At 36.3% G+C, this 27781-nt stretch overlaps 1 protein-coding gene across 11 annotated transcripts in view; it reads right to left on the reverse strand.

Annotated features, from left to right (window-relative positions):
• Window positions 1–27781, reverse strand: part of LOC138701991 (nose resistant to fluoxetine protein 6-like) — a 1327025-nt gene that overhangs the window by 742584 nt on the left and 556660 nt on the right. The window lies entirely within an intron of this gene.

Consider the following 27781-nt stretch of genomic DNA (forward strand, 5'->3'; position numbering starts at 1 on the left):
TCACCAGATGATAGGGAACACACTGTACTTGATAGATAGTAACAAATACAATCTGGTTTTGTGTTATAAAACATATATCAATGAACGAAATGTTTACTTTTGGTACTAAAAAATGCTTTTGTCCACAGAACTCACACTTTGCAATAAATCAAACAAACTACGACCAGAGCTACTTAGCGCCTTTCTCTACAATCTACTTTAGTTTGAGTCCTCTAGATAGCAGCAAAAATTAAAAAGACAAAAAATGTTCGAAGGTACACTATGCTGTAGATACAATAGTCTCCCCTACATACAAATAACACACATTACAACGACTTGTTTCTTGGACAAAATGTTGACAAAGCTCTTTCTTACTCGATTACTATTCAAACTAATAGATATGCACTATTTAAAGAACTGGACATACGTATGTAATGAGAATAAAATAACTGTCCATGTAATGCAGTTCTGCAATGTAAGGATGATACGCATTATAGAAAATAATATGGCGTGGTAATATAAAAATGTCTTAGTGAAAGCATGAAATCGTTTTTTGACATACAGTAAGATAATCACGCAAGATGTTCGAACTTCGAAGCTCCAGTATTTAATCAAGGCCGTGTCCTTCTGATCTGCTTACGCCAGTTTTCAACATATCAGCTTAATCGCTTCTGGTTGGTCACGGCGATGCGAACTCAGCATGAAGACTTTTAGTGACTCAGATAAACACACGTGAGCACTTAACAAACAATACGAATGAGACGTACTGATGCATGGTCGACACGAGAGAACTAACCTAAATATTGCTTTCATCAAACCCTTCTTTATTCTTACTCATAAATAATTATAATAATTGTTATGGTCTGACTCCTTAATTACGTTCTAGGCCATTTTGAACTTCACAAATCAAGACAGAAACGCGGCGGGATTTTAACGATGTGGAATCAAGACGCAAAGACTTTTTAGACGAAGCAATAAACGTGCATCAGGTGGAATTTTACAGAGTCATGCCTAAGTTATGATATTCTTACAAAGTCGCGAAGTTGTGTTGCAGGAGACAGTCCGCTTGATTTTCCCGCCATCTTGTTCGCTTTAAGTCAGGTAAAGGACACAATGCGTGGATTTATCTGTTCAGTTTTTTGCACTATGGTCCAGTTGTATGAACACGGACTAAAGTCCTGTTAAAATTTATTCCGGTAACGAGAGACGTGTTGTACAAACTTGGAATAGTGCACTATTAGGAGGATAACTTCCGAATAAGCTATTCCATGCTTTCAGTCGCTGTAAAATTGTTATCTAGAGAATAAATTATAACATTAGACATGACTCTCTGATACTGATTGTGAATTACTATAATATATTTCTGAGAACGCGGAAAGAAAAGAAAATAAAGCATAATAGATCTGATGTACGAAATGATTTTTTTTATCCCGTTGTTAATTCTATAGCATCAATTAGTGCTAACAGATGGAGTTACAATGAAATGAATATGATGATGAATTTCTGGTAAGATTTAGACTAAAAATGGACAATGTTTTCAGTGTATTTGAATTAATCAATGATGATTTGGAACATAAAGTCCGTACACAAAATAGTAATAGGCCTAATATGTTCAGATATATTTTTAAAAAATACTGGTATTGTGAAAGCACTTTATAAACAAAACACCATCTAAAGTATTGCCAACCTTTGTTCCAATTCTGCTAACTATGGAATACATAACCTTGGAATAAACGAACGTCATACAACACGGAGCTCCATTTATTCTGTAGTTAGGCTATTCCACGAATAGCTATTCAAAGATTTATCTCGCGATCGTACAACTGGGCCTAAGGTCCGACAACACAATTTTTATTCTGCTGGTTATTGGATCGGTTAGGTGTGACAGTTCAAAAGAAAAAATTGCCGGCGAAACTTTGACTTTGGAAAACAATGATTGGTCCAGTAATGTTAACCATAATTTAGCTGATTGTACCCTACGCAAAAATACCGTAATTTGCTTAGTACAATAGTATAAAAATATGAGAATGTTTTATTACACTTCTCTGTTCAATAATATTTAATGTAATACAACTGCCAGACGGTTCTTAGCACTTTCATTAATATTGTTTCAGTGATTTATATATATTTGGAAAGACGATAGGTAACTTTGGTACGATACGACATAAATACACAGAGAGGGAATTCGTGTCAAACTAAAAAATCGACTGAATACTGATTGACTATGATAGAGAAATGACTTTCCTCTTTGCGGAAGGTAGTATTGTATTGTCTTCGCCATCTCATTAAGCTCCCATCAAGTAAGTTCTTAATAAGTTATCCAAGTGATATAGCAACAGAGAAGGATCGATTTCTCGTAGTATAAAATACATAATATACGGAGTATAATTTTATACCGATGTAATACGGCCGCTACATGATATGAAAAGCACTGTATGCGATCTGGATATCTAGAAGACAGCCGGTACTTTCTTCTTTCATATAGCATACAGCTGTGGATCATATCATGCCACTCCTATATCTATAGAAGAAGAGAACTCAAACGTCCAGTTTGCTCCTCTGCCTACAAAGAACAAGCAGGCAAAGTAGTGCCGTTGTAACACAGTAAAATGAAGAAAATGATAAAAATTATATGGAAAGAGTAAACAGGAAGTTAAGATTACAGAAATAAACACACGAGAGAATATTTCTGACGGTTTGTAACAGCCACAGAACAAGACATACTGATAACAGATTTCTGGAAAGTTGAAGGAATGATGAATAAGGCCGGTTGTTCCACGAGCACAGATAAAAGCAATGCGAATCGGAAAGGGACCAACAGCATGCAGTTAAAGTCACTGCTCATTGTGTTCAGCGCCAGCTCGTACATGAGGGTCACAATTATTTTGCTTCTTATAAGTGAAGGAGTACGACAGAGGTCCCCACTCTCGTCCTTCTAGGATCCGTTTTGTTGAAGACTGCGTAATTATTAGCCAGAATGAAAATGGTTTGCAATTGTCTCTTTTTAAACTTACTGTTAGTAAAGTAGCCAGTGATTTTAATATGACTATTTCATTTATATGACGTCATTCTATTTTCGGCCAATGAAGTGTAATTAAATTTTGAATTCCAACTAATCACAGTCATAAATCGCGATAATTTCTGCAGCTCGATTTATCACTATCAATTTATAGCATGATCATTCTTTTGTTTAATCAGTGTCGTCAACTGTTTCCACGTAAATCGATGAGCATGAATCCATTGTACTAAATAAAGTGCGAAATCCTACTTCCATCTAGGCCTACATCTTCATCTTCTAATTCCATGTCCATTGTACCTAAAGAAAATAACACTCTTTCATAACAATTGTTCATTTAATTTAATGTATTAATCAGGTTATTTGTAATATTATACTATAACATGTTTAAATTAAATTATAATTTCAGCAGATAATGGAAACGTATTTCTGTTATAACAAGAGAAAAGCTCAGTACAGTAATTAACATTTTCAAACCTATATTTCGCTTTTCTAAATTGGTATTATTGAATAAGATTCAATTTCTTTATTGCAGTAATCGTTATTCATCTATTTCGACTTCACAATATCTGAATAGGTTAAGTATTCATAAACATACCATTATTAACATTTTGTGAGCAAATTTTAGGGATATATTATTTACATTTTTATATTATTCACGAAATAGTCCTAATAAATATCACTCGAGGTCTGAGATTTCCTAAATAAATCCTCGAGCGAAACGACGTGGATTTATCGGCAAATCTCAGACCTCTTGTGACATTACTATAGAACACTTCTGTATACAGAACAAATACAACGGCATTTTATGATCCCAATCAATAAGAGTTAATATACTACTGAATTAGTGACGTGCAATGCTCGAACATGAGAGGGGATATCAAGATACTACGAACTTCGCCTTACTCCTTAGGCATCCAACAGTACATGGAAATGAAGCATGTAAACTAAAATAATGGAGTCCGTTGAAAACCGGTCAGAGGTCTTACGTTCCGTTCAAGTTTGCCGAGTCTCTAGAACCGAAGTTCGCTTCGCGTTTGTTTAGTCTTTCCCCTTCTTTACATATGTTCGGTGTCTTTCTCCTTAGCTTCTCCTCTCCCTATGCCTTAGTGTTTTTAGCTGCATAAGGATGTCAGGCACATACCTTGCAAAGTTACGAACAGTAATGGATGTAAGTAAATTTTCTTATTAGGCCTGTTAATATTACTAAACTTTCACAAAAATATACGTATAAATAAATCAAACAAAATATATTTTTTAAAATGTATGTTCATAGTACCGAAGAGTATTGTGCAATGTTCAAACATGAGAGACGAAACCAAAACGATTACAAACATCGTCTTATTTCATATGAAATGATGTCCTGCAATGTTCGAACATGAGAGCGGCAACCAAGATTTTACTAACTTCATCTTATTTCATATGATAAACTAATCGCAAGATCTGTGCTAAAATCTTTAAGCGGTTAAAACATGAAAGGTTGAGAAGTGGAGGACAGCGAATTGTTTTATAACAAGATGGAACAAACTCGACAGAGCGAACATCGGCGAATATCGAATTTCATCATCTCGATAAACTTGAACAGAACATAGCGCCTGCAATGCACAACGCTAGTTTAAAGCAGGGGTTCCCAACCGGTGTGTCGCGCAACTCCATGGAGTGTGTCGTGAAATTTTGGAATTGAAAAATAAATTGTATGACATCCAGAAAGTCTCTTTACAATGCAATTTTTATTTGCAACGAAGTCTTTGATATGGTACAATTTATTTTGAGACAGACCGTACCAATGAAACGTGAACACCTGAAACAATGCTCAGTTCAGTTTTTCCACCATAAGGCTACGTATAGGGAAACTCTGGCCAACCCACAAAGCGCAGACTTCACATTAATTTAAATAGGCGAGTTTTCAAAGACGATAATAAAAATTTATATCGGACATCCAGCATAGATAGGTTGAAATTTTTTACACATACCTTTGTTTTTTTTTCTAATGCCACTCAAGTTGCTGCTTGTTCTTTTAGAATTTTCGATTGCATGTTAACATAAACCTATCTACAACACTGGATGTCCGATACTACCCTATATAGAAGTTATCAGTGCTTTCTTTTTGGCGGAACCGCTGGAACGGCATTCTGGCACGTTTTTGTTGCATTTTTCATCATAGAACTGAAACATGTGTGAATAACTATGTTTTTAATATAATTTTTCTTTGAATTCAGCTTAGATCTTGAAAGTCTTAGTTGGACGAAAACGAGGTTAAAAACGACAAATTTCCCGTGCAGTGAACAGTAATCACCTCGCCCTCCGCTATAAAATATTCGCTTTTTTCTCCAGATGAAAAGTACTGGTTATTATTATTATTAATATTATTATTATTATTATTAAAAACGTCAAATAAGCGTGTCGCGATATCATGGGCGTTCAGCAAAGTGTGTTGTCAGTCAAAAAAGGTTGGGAACTACCGGTTCAAAGCATGAAGGAATAGAAGAGGACAGCAAATATTTAAGACATACCACCCTGTTATGTGGTAGCTATCATCAGGTTACGTCCATTTTCAGCTTTTCTGTTTAAAAATTCATCAAAGTTCCTTCAATGCAAAGACGAAAAATGGAATAAGACCAAGTGGCTAACGTGCTTCGAGCTCACAAAGATTCTTCCTCACAGCGCCAAGTTTCTTTGCAAGGACGAGCGATCGCTTTCCTCGTAATTGTTTCTCCTTCCATTTTCTTCTCTTTCATTGGACACTGGTCACTTTTTCCTTTGTAGGTTAAGTACAGAGAGCAAGATACTTCGTCTTAATGGTGGAAAATAGGGAAGACTGCATCATAACTAGTCGAGACCGATGCCGATAACTAAATCCACTGAAGTTCCCAATATAAAGCAAGAAATTATAGACGACCAACGAATGGAATAAGGTTCCAAAACGATAAGAGAAGAAATTGTGACGTAAACGAAAAATGAAGTAAAGAAGAAGACTTTTTGGATACCTATTTCATCGTGTACGGTTTTTCTTTGGGGGAATCTTTTAGAGTTTTAAAAATCACGATTTTCTTCTTATTAGCGATACAAGGAATCGCACTAACGGACAAAAATCCGTGTTTCAGTTGAAATTCGAATCCACATAGCGTTAAAGCTGGGCTTCACTCTTGCGTGTATCATGGCCGATTATTTATTTTCGAGCACGTATCAAAATTACGTTCAATTTCTAAGCTTTAAATATTGCAACACTATTCATAATCAAATAGCAACTCATCGCATTTCAAATTCCTATCTCGTTCACCCCAAAGCAGTCAGTCTTCAGTGGTGGACTGTGATAAAAGAATGAATGTAGAAGCTACTGTAAGTGACTAATATATATATCAGTCTAAGAACTTCTAAGAAAGTTATCGCCAAAATTAAATTACTTCACAATACGGGAACGATTTCACAGAAGCGGATCCTCCATTAGGAAAGTACTTTGTGTGATGAGTACTCAAATTATCTCACAGAAGATTCCATTAAAGCAAGCAGAAACAATAAATCATCTCTTGCAATCTACAAATTTAATACCACCATCTTGTGAAGTTATTTCTGAGACTGACATAATGAAGTTTTAGAACAGAACTCAACTGTAGTGGCAGATTAATTCGTGCAGTTTTTTTTACTATTCTAAAACTCTTCTTTTTTATTTGTCTGATCAAGTATCTGCAATGCTGATAACTTACAGATTGGGAGTTTTATAAAAGGCATGAAATTAAATAAACTATCCGTTTATATATAAAAGAATCTTCACTGCTTATGTAAGTAGATGATGCGTACAAAAATGAGTTTTCTTTTTTCTTTAACTGAGACAGACGATTTTTCTAGAAATATAGATATAATCGCCATTGAAAACTACAGAAGGTGTTGACTTGAGTTTACCACAACTCTTCATATAAAAATACGCTTAATTTCCCATATTTACAAGCAAAATCCACCAGTTAAAAAACACATAAATTAAGTTAGAATTTTCTGAGACACATCGTTAATACAATTCTCGTATAACGCACGGAAGTCACCATATTACGATTTTCTCAACTTAATCCTACACAAACATACAGTAAGACTATGACATGCAATAGCTAAGACCCCCAGTCTATCCCTTAAAACACACAGGACATTTCATGGACAGCGAACACACTTTCAAGTCCTGAACAGGATTCGATACTATAAAGTGCCAAAACTACCCCTTAACTGCTGTCTTAGATCATATTATGTTAACAGATTGATCATCCCTATGTTAAAATCGGCACCACTTTGAAGAGAACAACCGCCAGGATCGCCACCAGTCCGCTGTAAACGAACACGAGATGGCAGTACAGTCGCTAATGCAATTCAATTGGGAGTTATGACGTGACTCCTTATGTAACAACTAGATGGCAGCATAGTAAACCTGACAAAAGTTGTTACCGTCAAAGCCTATAAGGCCGAGCAATCTGAGTAGCCTATATATGATCTAGACTGCTCCGTACATCACATCCTGACATGAACATCTTGATGACTGTTAGTATAGATGAAGATAATTTTAATAATGATATTATTATTACTATTATTATATACTGGTATAAAATCGAAGAATTGTTTATAAACCATATGTTTGAATTTCCAACACTTCAACGTTTCGATCCTTTACATCCCGAGTGATACAAGCCTCATGTGGAACGCACGGTTGAAAATCCGAAATTTTCACACCTTTATCACCATAACAATTTAAAATTTCAGAGGGCGGGTTCTTCGATATGAAAGTAAATACAGAGGTTGCATATAATATGAATGTATATTATCAGATGTAATTCTAGTCTTCAACATGGTAAAATTAAAGCCTCTCTTCGTTCGTAGCATGCTGTAGACCAACCAGCAGTTCAGTCTTTATAAAAAGCATTGATTTTTATTCTTGGCATATGCTGTGGGAGTAAAAAGAAAATTGGCTTTGTGTTAACTAAAATAAGTATACAATTACAAGTAAAGAGAAAAATAAGAACTGAAATAAAAATCGGACCTTTCACGATTTAGTAGATGAAGCAAAATGCCCCTTTAGCAAGTTTGTCAAACAAAATCGAATAAAACATGAGATGAAAAATGGCAGCTAACTTTCGGATCAAAATGTAAGACTCACAAGGGAAAAGAGTTTGTGAAGTGTCAACGCAGTAAAAGGAACAAAAATGGCGTAAAGGGCGGGAAGTTTATCAGTTCTGGAAGGTGGCCTGGTTATCAGCAATACTTCCTGTACAAACTATAAGGGACGGTGACTCCGCCCTGTGGAGGAAAGTCCAAACTGCCATGCTAGACGCTTTCCCTTGCCATTACATCATTTTTACAACTTCCTCTTTCGAGATGTGATGTGATGTGAAGGACATAACCTAACGCAATATATCAAGTCTTCAAGTTCTTCGTCCTGACCACTGATGGTAGGCGTACATATTAAGATACATACATACACTGGTTCCACAAGTCATAAATCAAATCATGTATCCTTGTTTGGGGCTGTGTTTCATATTTCTATTCATTTACGAATGAGCACCATTAAGATACGAGATACGATTTTCATGAAGTTATTCTAACACAAGTTGAGAATCGTATTTCTATATTATACATTACAACAAAACTGTTAGATCTTCAGAGATTGTCTACATTATTTTCCAACGTGTGTAATATTAAAGTTTTTCTCACGAGATAGAGATAGAGACAGAGAGACTAGCTACACAGAAACATTTTAGTAGAGAATTTCACTACTTCTCTCTGTAACATGGTACTATTAACCCTTAACTTTCTTATGTTTCCACGAAGTTTTGACGGGAATACATTCATAAGTTCGGTCCGGTACTAGAATGCCACCCCAGAAAGTCGACCGACACATTTTCTTGTGTCTCATAATATCGATTACAAGCTATACAGCAAAAAATACCCTAGAATTTCAAGTTTAACTGAATATATCACAGCGAAATATGTTTATACAGTATATGTTTCAAGTGAAAAAATTGTTCTGTCACAAATAATTAATCATATTACTTAACTCTGTATGTGTAATGAAATCTAAACTGTAAAACACGCTCCTTAAAATATTTGTACTTTGCAATTGAAGAGTGGATTCCGAACTAGCCAAGTCCAAATGACTAGGTATGATAAAAAATAACAAAAACTGATAAAATAAATTTGACGCCCATAGATCCATTTGAAAAAAAAAAATGCAGACGACACTAAGTTTAAGTGAGCACTTAGAGTGTGTTAAATAAACTTGCATAGTTATATATAGACTCGAAAAGGATAAATTAAAATGTGAATAAAGCAAGTTAAAATCTAAAAAAAAAAAAAAGGACTTAAGATACTTTGGAAACCACCTATTCCAGGCCTGCAGAACTCGCAAAGTAGGGGAACTATGACATCAGCCTCACTCCACTTCTACTGGGGATGATCGACTTCAGCCCCGAGAATGAATGTTGATGCAGCCGAGCGTAACTAGAACGCCGTGACCGCACAGGTAGAAAAAGTGGGTGGGGTAAAAGAGGGGAGGAAAGCAGTCGCTCTCAAGAGCTACAGTTCTGCAGGCCTGACCTATTCAATTTGGATTTGATACGCGATACGCACACACTTCAGAAAATGTTTCTGAAAGCACTGATTTCTTTTAGTTTATGGCTTTAGTTTCCAATAGTAGTTGTTCAGTCAACTGCTCGAAGACAAATTTGAACCTCATAAGTGACACCAATAAAGCATCACGCATGAGGCAACTAAGCCGGGAGATAATGGTGTAGGGTGGCCAGTTCCTTTTCCCCTCCATTGCATACATCGCTTACTAGTAACAATTTAGATTAATCAAACTTCAGATGTACACTTGGTCAAAATGAAAGTGGCCGGTCTCTTGAGCAGTGAAAATTTTTCTAAGTCCCTTCGGGTGAGTGCGCAGTTCACTAGCGTAAACCTCCGTGCGCCGCTTTAGTTAACTCCATAATCATCATCATCATCGATGCTACAGCCCAATTTGAGCCTCGGCCTCCCTTAGAACTCTCTTCCATGCATCTCTGTCCCTGGCAACCAACCACCATCCTTTAATTCCCACTTTCTTTAGATCCTCTAACACTCCATCCATCCATCGCAGTCTTGGTCGTCCTATACTCCTTTTTCCTTCAAATTTATTCCCCATAACTTTCTTGGATATCTCATGATCTGCCATCCTTTGCACATGTCCTGCCCATCTTAATCTTAATATTTTAATGACTGTAACCACATCAGGGGACTTATATAGTTGGTAAAGTTCAAAGTTGTATCTTATTCGCCATTCTCCTTTATCACATATTGGGCCATATATCTTCCTTAGAATTTTGGTTTCAAAGGATCTCAATCTTGACATATGAGTCTTTGAGAGGGTCCACGTTTCACTGCCATATGTTAATACAGGTTTTACCAAAACATTATAAATATTGCATTTTGTTTCCCTTGTAAGAAGTCTTGACTTAAAGTGCCTCAATAATCCAAAATATGCTTTATTTGCATTTTGAATTCTTCTATCAATTTCTTCATTAATATCATTAATTTTTAAATGGGTTGTTGTTGTCAAGTCCCTTTTTTGTTTTTTACATCCAACAATCATGTACTTTGTCTTCTGTTCGTTAATTTTCAGCCCCATTTTTTGGGCTGCTGTTTCTAAAGCAGTAAATGTTCTCTTAACATTCTCCACAGATCGACCAATGATATCTATATCATCAGCATAGGCCAGTATTTGGGATGATTTGTAGAGTAAGTTAACTCCATAATACAAGGCGCTGATTTGGGCTACCTCCACAGCATGAAAATTTGTGATTATAATTCCAGGAAATCAGGATATATTTTGTCATCAGAAATAGCGTAACAGTGTCAAAAGTTTCTATTAACACGAAAAAAAAAAATAAAGCGAAATGTATTCTAGGGATTTAAAAAATGACGAAAACCTGTTATATTTTCACTGATGCATTTAGAAGGCAACAAAAAAGAAGTTTAGTAATAGTAACTTCACGAAGATTTGAACTTACAACCTCACGAACTCTTAGCTAACGCTCTACCAACTACGCTAAAAGTTTCACTGCAGTCAGAATGGCATTGTAACGAGCAATGATCGCACTCCACTTCAGAACCTGTTATACTGTGTACAGTGTTTGTGTTACAATATTCACTGTTTAAACACTCTGAACGATGTCTGTTTTAAATTTCGTAAATGAATTATTTTCTCGGAAGATTTTAGTGGTTAATAGTTGTGTTCCCCATTATAGCCACTAGAAAAATATACGCAATTTTTTTTACAAAACCTGGCTGTCCCGAACGTTCACGGAAATACCTCATTCGAACTTAATCTCTCATTTTTACCAAGTGTACACAAGCGTTCTTCCTCTGACACATATCGTCAAGTGAGATTAAATTTCCAGGATGAATTTCCTAGCCGGAAGAAAATTCTAATTCAAAACTCTAAGTTTCTGAAAAGTGACATAATTAGTGCACGTGAAACTAACGCACGAACCTCCTCTGTGGTAAAACGAACGAAAAATTGTGTTTCAGACGAAGAAAGAAATGGCTACAAGACTCAGAGGAAAACATGATACCCTTAACACTAGGGAGATACGGAGAATGAAAGCTAAGATCCAACGTGGGACGCAAGGTCGAGGAGGAGAAGGAGAGGAAAAAGAAGACGAAAATCAGAACCTAATTGTATCCTTTTTATCTTCAAAATATCCACTGCCCTCAAACTAGACTTGAACCCTGTAAACTCAGTCTATTGCTATTTTCTGGCGAATACAGGAAAGACCCCCTAGGACGGCCATGAAGAAAGAGGATAGCTGAGCCGGTCTGATGAACTCCGGGATCTAAGCTCACAAGGCGATTTCACATATGAGCTGCTCTTTGGAAGGAGCAGTAATGCAATGCAGTGTAACTGAGCATGAGCCGGGGGAGCAGAAGTGATTTACTGCCAATGGAATCGTGATCCACTTTATTTATGTGGTGCGATGGATGTATCGTATACGAGAGGAAATCTGGACCGCTAGGGATTAGATACATGACTGGACGGACAAGCCAGTTCTCTGGAAACACAAGAAAACCGACCTAAGACTCCAAGACAGCCTTCTCCTCGAGTTTGGAAGAAGCAGAGACAGGTATAACACGGTGCAATAGTAGGAATTTCGACATTTTAATCATTTGTGTAATGTTAGATGATTCACGCTAAAAAAAATTCGGCAATTGAAGAAGTCTCTGTACTTTGGAAGAAACGAAGTTCTCCAACAAAAGCAGTAGATTATTATTATTATTATTATTATTATTATTATTATTATTATTATTATTATTATTATTATTATTACTACTACTACTATTGGAAGTAATTAGATAGGTTTGGAAGTAAATCTCGAAATAACATACTATATGATTATGTCTCGTGACCGGAACATAGTACGAAATGGAAATATAAAAATTGAAAATTTATCTTTTGAAATGGTGGAAAAATTCAAATACCTTGGAGCAACAGTAACAAATATAAGAGAGACTGAAGAGGAAATTAAACGCATAATAAATATGGGAAACGCCTACTATTATTCGGCTGAGAAGCTTTTATCATTCAGTCTGCTCTCAAAAAAGCTGAAAATTAGAATTTTAAAACAGTTACCTTACTGGTTGTGAAACTTGTACTCTCACTTTTGAGAGAGGAACAGAGGTTAAGAGTGTTCGAGAATAAGGTGCTTAGGAAAATATTTGGGGTTAAGAGGAATGAAGTTACAGGAGAATGGAGAAAGTTACACAACGCAGAACTGCACACATTGTATTCTTCACCTATGTTAGGAACATTAAATCCAAACGTTTGAGTTGGGCCGAGCATGTAATACGTATGAATGAATCGAGAAATGTATATAGACCGTTAGTCGGAAGACCTAAGGGAGAAAGACGTTTGGGGAGGCCGAGACGTAAATGGGAGAATATTAAAATGGATTTGAGGCAGTGGCGGCTCCTGCATATTTCTTAAGAGGAGGAAAGAAATTAACAGCACTAAATGACACCTTCTTGAATGAAACATGCTACAAATTAGCCTACATGCATACATGTAAGACCAGGTAGTGTTGGGGTTGGTCTTCCCTTCTGTATAGCAATAATCTGTTCTTGCAAACTGAGTTTCCTAAATTGTCCAAAATATATTATGATTTCACTTCCATTCCTTGTTGAATAATTGCACAAATTAACAATTACAAGGAAATTCACAACTTCGTAGCATTTTTCGAGCACACTACAGCATCACACGTGTTGGAAGAAACTAGCTACTAACTCGTAACCGGAACCGTTTTACGGAAATGGAAATGGGAATGGGAAATAATCTGAGGAAAGCGAGAACACTGCACCCACCCACGTGGTCTGTGTTGCCACATGTACATTTTACAAGTTCAGTATCACGTGCTTTTGAAGAATGTCAGTTCTTGTAAAGTCGTACTATCAGTATTGTTCAAAGCTGCCGGTGGCCGATTAATTTTTTATGTTAAAAATGATGTAGTTTGGAGTACCTACTTTCAGTTTCAAATATATTTGTACAAAACTGACAACTTGGCTGTTGCCCTGTCTAGTAAACAATGAATAGAAGTGAATTTCAGGGGCCAACTACGTAAAACTACTTCCTCTTTGTTTTACATAAACCCGTCTTTAATTTTCAAATATCCACGAAAGTTTCAAACCAAGAATAGTAGCCTATATAAAGTGCAATGAATAATATTTTTGATTTATAATTTAAAAAAAGTTTACATGGTGTCTTCCATAGCGTTGCGTTAAAACTGTTTTTGTTGTGTCTCCTCCTAGATGTGTTATAGTCCGGTTGAATGCAACATCGTTAGGTGGCAGCGGTAGCGAGCTTCCTGCACGACCAGTCGGTTTCTATTTCCCGCCCATGACTGATTCAGAGGAGGATCTCCTCCCTCTCCGTTCATTTACTTGCTTTAAAACTCTGCTTCTTTCTCTGGCCGCTAGTGCGCTGTTGTCTATGTGTGTTAACTGCAGTAGAGGAGGAATGGTGTGCCTTTCCTCTACACAGACAATCTCGCATCTTTCTCACAGTTTTCTACAGCACATGAGCGCGCGTCGTTTAAAACTCAATCAACCGAGTTTTTCTTACAGCTGTGAACTTAAAAATTATCGAATCTTCCTCGAATTTCAAGGCACATATTTTATTTCGTATTTACTTTCAAAAGAAGAAAATGTGAGGAGGACGTTCCTCCCTTCCCTCCCCCGAGGAACCGCCACTGATTTGAGCGACGTGGGATATGATGGTAGGGACTGAATTAACCTTGCACGGGATAGGGACCGATGGCGGGCTTATGTGAGGGCGGGTTCCTTAAAAGCTATTTGTAACATTATTATTATTATTATATTACTATTATTATTATTATTATTATTATTATGATTATTATTATTATTATTATTATTATTGAGCTGATATATTAGCAGCTGTTTATATTTCCGATTCCAAGAACCGGAGAAATATAATATCTATAACATGGTGGGAATGTAGTTAATGCTCATGTACGATTTTTATAATTTTGTATGCCTTTAAGTGTAATCATGGAGACAATAATTTGGTTCTTGAAAATATAACGAATATTTTCATTTGTAGCGTGGCGTTTTCGACCAAATCAACACTTTTTTTCTTTAATTCTTGTCGGTATAAGCTGGTCTTGGATATCATCATCATCATCATCATCATCATCATCATCATCATCATCATCATCATCACAATTTTAGTTACATTTCTTAAACTGTGTGACGTAATTATTCTATGTGGCGGTATAACCCTGATACAGCGCAGATTTTTTTTCATCATAAATATCTCTTCGATTCGACGAAATTTTTACCAGTGTCAGGACCCGACGGTCTTTCCATTCGGTTACCAACATACAGCACTGACAGACTACTTGACAATTTAATTATAACATTATACTATGAAGAGGGCTTAAGATGTACAGTATATACTGTATATTTTCGTTAAGAAACTTCGAATCCTTTAAGCAGCATTGTCTGTATTTCCTGCAGCGAAAAATATACAGTACGCTGTCTCAGTTTGTTCTTTAACCACGCAGCACAAAAGACAGCACTCTACAACACGTGTGCATTCTTGTTATATGGGACTGTACTCATTCTCTGCTAGAAAATCTTTAGCTTCGTCCGGATTTAGGGTGGGTGGGGTAGAACCGGGCCCTGTGATAAAGGAGCCCTACGGGGGGCTAGCAGAGTGTGCCAAGTAATATTATAAAGAATGCATTACTTCAAATAAAGATGCCCTTTACAATCTGTAAAAGGTTAGCGCGGGTCTCTACGAGCGGGGGTTGGGGGTGGGATAACTCATACACAAAAGCTGCAGACACAGGGAGCTGTAGGACAAGTACAGAGGAAGGTAAAAGAGAAGAACGGTCTCGTGGCCAACAGCCACGAAAAGACAAATGTTATGAGTTCTCAATTGTGAAGTTACCAGCAGACATGTCGATTACCGGTAGTGCAATATTCATAAAGTTACTTATAGAAGCAATGGCTGTATTTATGAACCTGTAGTACAGGGATTCTCAACCTTTTCAAGATAGTGAGCACTGCACGTATAATATTAAGTAAGCGAGCACCATGAAATGGAACAGGCCTATGTGAATACATGAATACAAGTAGTGAAATATATAAGTAAATAAATACATTTTTAAAGACTCACGGGTTATGATTTCCTTGAACTTGAATATTACTCAGAATTTCAGTGATGTTCAAGGAGAAGACGCTTGGAGCTACAAATAACAGTCCTGCACATGGGTGGCCAACTCGTGCTCTCAAAGTGTCAACACAATCTCAATGCAGGTAGAACGGACTCTGTACTAGCCGTATTGTCTGTGTGCGGTTCTTTCAAGATACAAGTTCGATCGCGTCTGCAGCAAGTGGCGGCTCGTTTTAAGTGAAAAACAATATAATTCCCAGATCATTTCCCTTTAGTTACGAGTATAAAGAGAATTTTTTTATTAAGAAGAGAGGTAAAGCTTGTATTCTATTACACTTTCTTACGCATGACATTTTTATGTTACAAATAAACAGTGAAGGTTTTAGTAAAGAAATACTGTCTGCATCTGCTTTAGAACAGCTAAAGGTAAAAATGAGATATCAACAAGGTGAGACTGATATCAAATATCATTAGAACGTTGTGCGTGCGAGTTACAGAATTGCACGACATATAATCGAATAGCTAAGAACATTTATGGATAAATAATTTGAAATGTGGTAGTATCATGTAGAACATAGACAACTTCACTTTCTTTGACTATAAACTATCTTGAAGAGTGATAAGAAAATCTTCTTATCAAATATAAGACCCTACTTCAAGATCTACAGCAGAATTCACTGCTAAGTTTGGAGAAACAGTGACAATTGACAAGGAATCGAAATTTTTCTGAAATCTTTTTGGCTTACGCCGATAGAAAATCCTGAAAATTTATAGCTTGAATTAATAAATCTACAGAACAGCACGCCACTCAGATTCCAGTAAAATCAGGAATTGAACTGTATGTAATGTTGCCTAAGTAGAATTTCCAAATATACTCTTTGCTTTCATATATACTGTATGTGCTTGAGGCAGAGTTTAATACAAGAAAGAAGTGTAAAAGCTCTCAAAGTAAAGAAAGAGCTCAGAAGTAAGCTTATTTCTCTGCCGTGACATGTAAAAAATACTTCCTTGAATTTGTTATTGTTTGCGAGAACAGAGGAATACTCTTTAATGTATAAAGACTTGTAAATTCTAGCCTTCTAAGTTTCAAATAAGACATATAATAAGAAATATTAACAAACAGTGTAATAATAAATAAATGTTGCGGCTATATTTGTTGTATCTTGAAAAGGTTGTATTCAGTTTCTATTTCCAGTACTAAACTAATTTACAAAGCTAGAAAATAATATAATTTTGTTATGTGATCAGGTATAGTCTCTCTAAAATTATTATAATTATTGTAACATGCGTCATTCTGAAATTCAAATCATGGAAAAGATATCGCGATCACCTGCATGAGCCGCTAGAGCGCATCGTGGCTTTTGCAGAGAAACTACAAACAACTTGTAACTGCTGCGGCTGGCTCCGTCTGCCTTTCTCTCTTTCAAAGTTTTTTAGCACTTTGGGAGCACGAGATGCCCATCCATGGTCCTGCAGATGTGAATTAGTTGATCATGCTTTGTTCGTGAGGTAATTCATAAATGAAAAAGTATTTTTTTTTTCGCATAGGTAGGTTGTTCAGGACATAGGCAGACAATTAAGAAAGCATTCCGCAGTATTTAGAGTATTTTTGTATCTTCTACCCCCCCCCCCGAAAGTCATAAATTTCTCCTTTAAAACAAATAGCCTATTCGAATGCTAAGAAGACCTGGAGATCTATCAACCGAAGTTCTGTACGTGCAGCCATATTATTGTCTTGAATAATATTGATTTTTCTGATTAGGTCCACACTGAATTCAAAGAGAAAAACGAGAAGGCCTATCAGGTCTCTAACATATTATAATGGATGGATAGGAACACTGTTTGTGTACAACAAAGTTTGAATTGAAAAAAATATATATGCTCAGGAGCGTTCGTGCTCGCGAGCACTTTTTTACTCGCATGACGAGAGCACCAAATGTCATTAAAGGAGGACCAGGTTGAGAACCGCTGTAGTACAAGACAAAATGGTTCATGGATTTATATCTACATTTATTCTTGACGTAGGAGGAAAGACTACCCAACAAAATTCTGTAATACTGTACGAGTCAAAAGGGAAAAGAAGATTTGCTGACCTCTAAAGAGGTTAGCATATGAAATTCATTCGGAGATCGAAATAGAACATAAGAGGAAGTGTGTTTTAATTGGTTATTTTACGACGCTTTATCAACTGCTATGGTTATCTAGCATCTGAATGAATTGAAGGCGATAATGCCACTGAAATGAGTCCAGCCTTTGCTCTTAATGGGTTGAGGAAAAAAACCCCAATAAAATCCGCAATCAAGTAACTTGTCCCAAACAGGATTTGAACCCGGGTCCGCTCGTTTCGCGGTCAGGCATGCTGTTACTCCACAGCAGTGAACCTCTTGGTGGTTTCTTGTTTTAATCTATATAAGCTAAAATTTGCAATAGACGTGTATATGAAATGATTAGAAATGATTAGCCTATATAGCTGCGTTTAATGTTATGTAGAGCTAGCAGTGTAGCACAATTCTGTAGGTGAAGCTTACAATCCACAAATTCATTGCAATTTTCTTTTTTTTTAATGTATTGTTTTCCATCAATGTATGAGACAACTGTATCTTTTACTTCTGATGTTAAAATAAGTTTCCAGAAAAAATTCTGCGACTTCACCTTTAAAAGATATGGGACATTCGGATATTCGAATCTCGTAAATCTTGAAAAAAAAAAAAAAAATCGAGATTAGAAAACAGTAATCTTTGCGCTTTTTTCGTCATACGTATCTTCAAATCCTAACCTAAAACACTGTTAAAACTTTGGAAAGATTAATTTTCATTCCCATTGGCGTCGAATAGAAGTGTTCACTAAAAAAAAAAAAAACAGAAAGCTGCAATTTCGGTGGTACCCGGCAGCCCTGAGTGCCATACTGATTTCAATATGCTTCCTAGCGGAATCTTCCGCAACTGATATGAAGGATTCGGGAGATTCCAGAACATTTGAGGGTTTGGATTCGGATCCGAATTAATTTGGACAGTTGACTAAACAACAACAAAAGAATATGTTTTATTAACTGTATGGAGTATTTGTATAAAATCCCAAATGAGGCAAATACATATAAAGCCCTAAGCTGTAACATCTGTTGCAAATAAGACGGTATTCCAATTTTGCTACACCTGTTAATGTAATCAATGGGTACAAGAATTTGGCATCTATGAGGAACATGAACAACAATTTCATCTGTAACGTGACATTCTCCAATCAAGTGGTCATCATTATGAAAGCATTTCTCTTCTGCAGTGGTTTATTGGCATTAGAGAGACTTGGATTCCATTGCTCGATTCTTCAGAGGTGGTAGTTGTCGTAGTTTGAAGAAAGGAGAAGCAAAATTAATGCATAAATTCTGAGAGATAACGATCAATCCTACAATGTGCCCATTTATTACACAGGGTGTAAGGGGTATAAGTGCCATTATTTTGACTGATGATTATTCATGTCATAAGAAAGAAAAAATGTCCTTACCATTTTTTTATAATTGCAATATATAATTAATTATTAAAGTTTACAATATTAGACGTTTTGCAACTTTGCTGGATGGGAAGGAGGGAGTTTAGGAAGTACACAATGCAGCTCAAGCTGGTACAGACATACCGGTACAGATGCTCTGTTCTAATGCAGGTGCGGAGCATGATAATACTGTTGTTTACATAAAACGAGCAGCAAATACACAGCAAACACAAACTTTCAATCTCATTAATAGAATATTATAGTAAATTTACATTTTATGTAACAATATTGCTCCATTTTTATTATATGCCTAAAAAATAAACAATAATGGTTTTCTGCGCAAAATCACACGAACTTTCTTTCAATGCAAAATTTTAATCTCTCCCCCTTCCGTAAAGCAGTATCATTTTTAAACAAATTTCTGGTTGTGTGATTTTTGAAACGGGGTAAGAGACTCCTAGTTTCTAAAAAAAAAGTTGAGAAACTGCTACAAAAGTTCCCCGATTAGGTAGCCTTCTTTGAGGAAAACGTTGACGGTACATCCTTCTTGTCTCATTTGAATTACGAAGACTTTCTCCATAAATTAATAACATACGATATTCCTAAACTGTAAATGACATTGTAAGCTATTTATTAAATACCCTGTACTGAACTGTCATCTGCTCGGCAGTATACCTATGGACAGGGAGCTTGAATTCAGCCGACTCGCACTTACGTCTATGCACAGTATTGCCTGCTGAGCACGTTGCCAAGTCTCTCACGCCAGAATATTAACAAATTTAAGCATGCATTTTTATTTGATTTCACGAAAACGTAATAGAACACACAAATATTTATTTAAACTAATATTAACTCTTTGCTAGATATACCTACTGATATAATTGTTTTCGTAATTTTACTAACGATATAAGCAGTATAATGCAAATGAAATAACAAAAGAAATATTTTTTTCTGGGAAAACTATTAAGTTTTGACCCTATGTTGTATGGACATTTTTTGATCCTGTAGACCGTCCCCGACGACTGTGAAAAGGACGACACTTATACCTCTTACACCTAAATAGTTTATACGAAGAAAATTGTCAGCAGGAAGTGAGTAAACTATAAAAGGACGTGGAGAATAGGAACACTCCCCCTACCTGTTGTAGGCCGAGAAAGAAAACGGTGACAAAGTTTGTAAAATATGAATCCCTGTTACTGCTTCAAGCAAAACCACCAATAGTTCGTCCCCAATTCCAGAACTTCCAAACAAATTACTTCAAACACTTTAATAATCTTGTCAGTAATCCCGCAGCCTAGCAACGGTTGCAGCGTTATTTATGTGAACTAGACGTGGAGCATCTTTCGCTAAATCTCTACATGAGGGACTGGCAGGCAGGCATGCGGCACATCTGGCCCGGCAGCTGCCTCCCCTCCTCCCCCCAGCCTGCTGCAGATTAGTTCTAAACATCCATCTATTGTCATGGCCGGGGCAGGGCGCTCTCTCGAATTGGGGTGGAAAACTCTGTTTCCTCAGTGCCTTATTCATCTTCGACACGTATTTGTACAGTGGCAGGCCCCTCTCTGGGTAAAGTGTGACCACGTTATCGTGACGATCATAACGTCACAGTATGTTAAAAAAAGTACTACTAGATCTAAAGCTTCAGTGACTTGAATACGACACTTAACTACGGTTTCGGCACTCATTACAGCAATCCATCCATGTACACTATGTTTACATGTTATAGACTGTACTACGATACTGAAACTGTTACAATTAAACCAAAGAGACAACACAATACTATAGGCTACACTATTGTGATATTGCATGATTATAATATGTATTTAGTTGCCCAGTGCAGTGGCGGTTCCTGCATATTTCTTAATAGGAGGAAAGAAGTTAACAGTGCAAATTGACACCTTCTTGAGAGAAACAAGCTACAAATTAGCCTACATGCATTAAGACCAGATAGTGTTAGTTGGTCTTCCCTTTTGTATAGCAATAATCTGTTTTTGTAAACTGAGTTTCCTAAATTGGCCAAAATATAATATGTTTTCACTTCCATTCATTGTTGAATAATTGCACAAATTAACAATTACAAGGAAATTCACAACCTCGTAGCATTTTCACGCACACTACAGCATCATACGTGTTGGATGAGACCAGCTATATACTAACACGTAACCGGAACCGTATTACTGAAATGGGAATGAAATAATCTGTTAGGAAAGCGAGAACACTGCACCCACCCACGTGGTCTGTGTTGCCAAATGTACATTTTACAAGTTCAGTATCACATGCTTTTGAAGAATATTAGTTCTTGTAAAGTCATACTACCATTACTGTTCAAAACTGCCGGTTGCAGATTAATTTTTTTATGTTAAAAATGATGTAGTTTGCAGTACTTTCAATTTCAAATATATTTGTACAAAACTGACAACTTGTCTAGTAGACAATGAATAGAAGTGAATTTCAGAGTTCAAAAAGATCTGCGATACTAACTTAGAACTACTTCCTCTTTGTTTTATATAAATTCAACTTCAACTTTCAGATATCCTCGAAAGTTTCAAACCATGAATATAGCTTATATAAAGTGCAATGAATATATTTTGATTTATAATTTAAAAAAAAGTTTATATGGTGTCTTTCATAGCTTTGCGTTAAAACTGTTTTTATTGTGTCTTCTCCTAGATAACGTGTTATAGTCTGGTTGAATGTAGCATCATTAGATGGCAGCGGTAGCGAGCTTGCTGCAAGACCAGTCGGTTTCTATTTTCCGCCCATGCGCTGATTCCGTGGAGGATCTCCTCCCTATCCGTTCATTTACTTGCTTTAAACCTCTGCTTCTTTCTCTGGCCGCTAGCGCGCTGTTGTCTACGTGTGTTAACTGCAGTAAAGGAGGAATGAATTGACTTTCCTCCACACAAACAATCTCGCATCCTTCTCACAGTTTTCTAGCAGCACATGAGTGAGCGTCGTTTAAAACTCGATCAACCGAGGTTTTCTTATAGCTATGAACTTAAAAATTATCGAATCTTTCTCGAATTTCAAGGCATATATTTCATTTGGTATTTACTTTCAAAAGAAGAAAAATGTGAGGAGAACGTTCCTCCCTTCCCTCCCCCGAGGAACCGTCACTGGCCCAGTGTGATGTATGGCTCTGAAATGTTGACTCCAATATGGACAACAGAAGCAGTAGAACGTTAACCTGCTGCATTTCACATTAACACCACAGAAATAAAAACATTACAAACGACTCCATTACGATCAACAGTAATCAATCACTCTTTCAGACTCATTCAAGTTTCGTGGACGAAACTGTTCGGTCAAGCAGACATACATAATTTTACGTTTGTATATTTGATAATTTTGTACGTCCTAATTTTTTATATATTCTCTTAAATATGTACATTTCCATGGGGGCAAAACGTGAAATAAAAAAAGAGAAATCGATAAGGTAAAACGTAACGAAAAGATCATCATCATCATCATCATCATCATCATCATCATCATCATCATCATCATCATCATCATGTCAAGTACTAGTCCCAAAAGAACTGTTACGGCCTAGAAAAGCGATTTACTTGCCATCTTTTAATAGGTCGACCAAGTGACCGTTTCCCATTTGGACGATACTTCATTATTGCCTTAGGGATCCTGGATGAAATCATTCTTGAGACGTGTTCCTTCCAGTTTAACTGATATCTGGAGATATAGTCGAGTACTGATGACACATTAAGTTCTTGAAGGATATCTTAATTTTTCTTTCGATCCCATTTAGTGTAGCCAGCTGTTCAGTGCATGAATCTCATCTCGCAAGCTGTTAATCTGCTTTCATCTTTTGTCCTTATAGTCCACGCTTCACTCCCATAACATTAGAATGGTCGAGCTATTATTTGATAAAGACGAGTACGAGTTGATTTTTGTACTAATGAAGGTTTTAAAACTCTATTAATGATGCCCATTGATTTGTTGCATTTTACAATTTTCTCTGATAAATTCAAATTTTCAACAAAAGAAAGTTTATATTCTAATTAATTAAACTCATTAACTCTTTCCAAAATTGTGTTATTTAAACAAATTTTGCATGGTATTGGATATGTACCACAAAAGGCCATTATTTTTGTTTTGTTAATGGATATTTCCATTGAATATTTTTGAGCTATTAAATTTAAATTATTTACAGACCATTGCAAATCATCTTCAGATGTTGTTAGTAAAACAAGGTAACGTACTGCTTTCAAGCCTGATAAAAGTAACGAAAAGATACCAGTGAAAATAACTGAGTCGCAGAAACTATTATAAACAAAAGCCGCCCAATAGTTTAAGTGAGATCACTGTACAGCCTATAGACGTCCAGATAGATGGTATGCCAAAATCATACTTTCCGTAATGGAAAAGAGGAACATGTATAATTAGAGCCCGGATGTTTCGCAAAATGCCTTTTTTTACTGGGTGGAAGTAAATTATTATTTTCATAGATATAAATGTGATTTTGGGTAAATCAAAGTGATAGGGCCAATTTTTATTTTGCCTTTTTTTTTACGGTCTTTCTTACTAATTCAATAATAGATGCCATTTTCAGTCATTTTAAAGAAATATTTCGTGAAATAACAATCTGGCAGCGTGAAGAATTCCATTTTCCATTTCTTACTTAGGACATCAGTAGGGCGGAATTCAATAGCCCTGATAACAGCTGATGGCAATAGCAATAGGAACAATTTAATTAAAACTATAAACAAAATAAAACCACATGGAAATATATACAGGCTACAGTCACACAACCATTAAATGAGTCAAGTTACTCAAGACTAAGCACTATAATTATATCCCAGTTAATTTTTTTAGTTGGTTATTCAACGAAGCTGTACCAGCTGCTCGGTTATTAAGCATCTATTAGATTGGTGATAGCGAGATGGTATTTGACGAGATTAGACAGAGGATTCGCTATAGATTACCTGACATTAGCCTTACCCAACCAGGTAATCAGCTAAAGCGGGAATCGAACTCACTCCCGGGCGCAACTCCGGGCCGGTAGGGAAGCGCCTACGCCGACTGAGCTACGCTGATGGCTCCAGTTAATTAACAAACCTAAGATTTTAACGAACATAAACAAGAAACTATCCATTTTAAATCTAAATAAGAAACACAAATATATACACGGTTCTTAAAAGATCCGTAATATTTCTGAAGAGGGCCTACCGATTTTACTTCTCTTACGACGGAAGCGTCCTCAGGTTTGAGCTTCTCAACGTCCGATCTACAATGCGAGCATTGTAATCAAAGAGACAAACCACTCAGTACGACTTGCGTACTAAATGTTAAGTACGTAGACTACTTAGATGTACTATGCATACAGGGTAATATTTATTTTCTCACAATATCTTAGAAGAGACCTCAATCCTTAGCTGAAAACGTAAACAAGAGACGGACTCATTCAGGGTATCGTTATTTCGGACCCCTCTGTCTATAAAGGAATTCCCAACTCAAAGGAAGTTCTCATTATTGAGCCATTAGCAAGAGGCAAGGAGAAACAAGCAGAATTAACGTTTGTTAAGTTACCATGACGACCAGCTAACAGGGCATCATGTGGGAAATATAAATCCTCCAGATCAAATAAACACGATGAGCAGAAGTCGGGACTTGCACGAAAATTAAACACTTCCTGTGGCAGAAAAAAAAATAGTTTCCTTGTTACATAGTGATTCACTAGATAGAATTAATGTATAAAACAAAAGGGAGAAAAAACCAAATATAATTACAATATTGTACTCGTATGTTCCAAGTAGTGTGTGTCTCATTCACCAACTTTCGGACCAACGCAATGGTAAAGTTTTTAGGGCCCATTCAAATTTATAGGTCTATCACATCATTTAAAGACTTTCATTGTATGTTTATTCTTTAAGATAAACTATGAAGTCTTGTGAATTCGAGACAGTCAATGTACTGTACGTCACTTCCAACACTCCCCTATGCATGTGAGAGAGATTTCTGAACTGCATATAAGAGGAGCGGGATCTACTCTTTTTTATACGATTTATTCTGAGAAAAAAATTTGAAACTCTTAACGCTTATTCACGGGAAATCAACATTTGTGTTTCACACCATAGACTTAAAATAATCTACCGGTACCTATTCTCCGAACACATACTGCGTGAAAACATACAGTATACTAGAGAATATATACAGTAGAGCATCGATTATCCGAAACAACTGGGGACGGGAGGTATTCGGATAACCGATCATTTACGAAACCAAATTGTACCGGTGTCATAGGAGCAGTATGAAACGAAGAAACACTGATATTAAACACAAAACTGTACATACTGTATACATATTTTGTGTCACACGACTTACAAATAAAACAGAGAACTGACATTAAAGTGAACCTATAGTTTAGAAAAAGAAGTAAAATTATATTTTTTTGTTACAGAGCTGAGACTTTTTTTTTTTGCAGCCAAATCTCGCAAACGGCGCTAGTGAAACTTCTACATGGCGCGCGCGCAAATTTGAATTTGCAGACTGGAACGCTTTCGATTAACCGATGTTTCGGTTGATCGGTATTCGGATAATCGATGTTCTACTGTACTGTGAATAAAAACCATATAATATTCTAGACATTCTGAAAGGACATTTGTCCCACGTCTACCTTTTAGCCTCAAAAAAAAAAAAAAAAAAATCTCGCTCAAAATTACAGAAGACTTCAATTCCCTCTTACTACTATTTAAAATCATCACACTTCCACACCCTCTTACCTAGCATCTCGTCCTGTTTACCTTTCACTACCTCGAACTCGGAATATGAACTTTCTTTGTATTCCTCTGCACAGAACATACTTCTATGCATTATCATTCTCTATATATAGTTTCCACGGCTCTGGAATTTTCTCCTTGACCATGTCAGAGATGTAAATTAAAGAAACACATTCTAGTTCATGGAATTGCTTGCTAAACACATCCGTCGAGTTGCGCAACTTCGGTTTATGCCATAATACATAAGTATAATTATCCTGCAAGTCATATTGTCAGTTTTACCCCTAATGTGTAATATTATTATTATTATTATTATTATTATTATTATTATTATTATTATTATTATTATAGAGGGTGGAAGCGCATTATCTAGCGAAATTTATAAGCTTGTACTTGCTATTCTGGAAAAGGAAATTGTACCGGAACAATGAAAGGAGTCCATAATTGTACCTATTTTTAAGAAGGACGGGGGACAAGACTAAATGTAACTTTCGAGGAATATCACTTTTGTTGACGTCGTACAAAATTTTGTCCAATATTCTTTTCAGAAAATTAACTCCATTCGAAATTTCAAATAGGTTTGCCACTTTAGAAAGCTCCGACAAAGTAAAAAAAGAGTTAGATGTTAATAGCGTGTGGGAAAATATCAGAGATAGTATCAAAATTGCAGCTGAGCAGAGCATAGGTTATTATGAAACTAAGAAAAAGAAACCGTGGTTTGATGAAGGTTGTTGCACGGTAGTAGAAAGAAGGAAACAGGCAAAATTGAAATTCTTACAGAATCCAGTTGAGGCGAATAGAGATAATTATTTCAATGAAAGACGGGAAGCAAGTCGTACGCTTAGGAATAAAAAGAGAAATTACTTGAAGGAAAAACTGAATGAGGTAGAAACAAATAGTAAGAATAAAAACATTCGAGATTTATATGAGGGTATAAAGGAATTTAAGAACGGATATTAGGCAAGGGTAAACGTGATCAAGGATGAGAATGGTGACTTGCTTGCAGACTCTCATTCAATCCTGAACAGATGGAAAAACTATTTTGGGCAACTACTAAATGTACACAGGCCAAATAGAAATGATCAAAACGAAATTCAAATACAAACTGCTAAGATACCAGAATCCACATTTTCTGAAGTCGAAATTGCGATAGAAAATCTGAAAAAGTAGGCTACAAGTCTCCAGGTACCGATCAAATTCCAGCAGAATTAATACAAGAGGGTGGAAGTGTATTATCTAGCGAAATTTATAAGCTTGTACTTGCTATTTTGGAAAAGGAAATTGTATCAGAAAAATGGAAGGAGTCCATAATTGTAACTATTTTTAAGAAGGTGAACAGACTAAGTCCATGTAATGTGGGTCCCTATCACCACGGCATGGCGCGTCCTCAGGTTGCGGATAGAGGAGACGGCCTCCAGATATGGAGGGTAGCTGCGAATATATTGAATAAGCAGTCGTGGACAGCCGATAAGGGGTGGTCCTCCAGCTTGGGGGTTGGGCGAAGGGCTAACAACCCATCACCGTAAAAAACAGCTTGTTACGTATCCCTATAATAAGCCTCGGAATAGGACTGATTCTCTGGCACGACCACAGCAAAGAAATAAGGTTTTAAGATTTGGCACTTGGAACGTAACTAGTCTTTATAGAACAGGAGGGGTAACATTAGTAGCAAAAGAACTAGCTAGATATAGAATAGACTTCGTAGGAGTACAAGAGGTAAGGTTAGATGGGAATGGCATATCACAAATAGGAGATTACTTGTTGTATTATGGGGAAGGAAACAATAATCACCAATTAGGAACAGGATTCTTTGTTCATAAAAGAATAAAATCAGCAGTAAAAAAGGTCGAATTTATCAGTGACAGGTTATCA

Source organism: Periplaneta americana, chromosome 1 (genome assembly GCF_040183065.1).
Source record: "Periplaneta americana isolate PAMFEO1 chromosome 1, P.americana_PAMFEO1_priV1, whole genome shotgun sequence".
Classification (NCBI taxonomy): Eukaryota; Metazoa; Arthropoda; class Insecta; order Blattodea; family Blattidae; genus Periplaneta; species Periplaneta americana.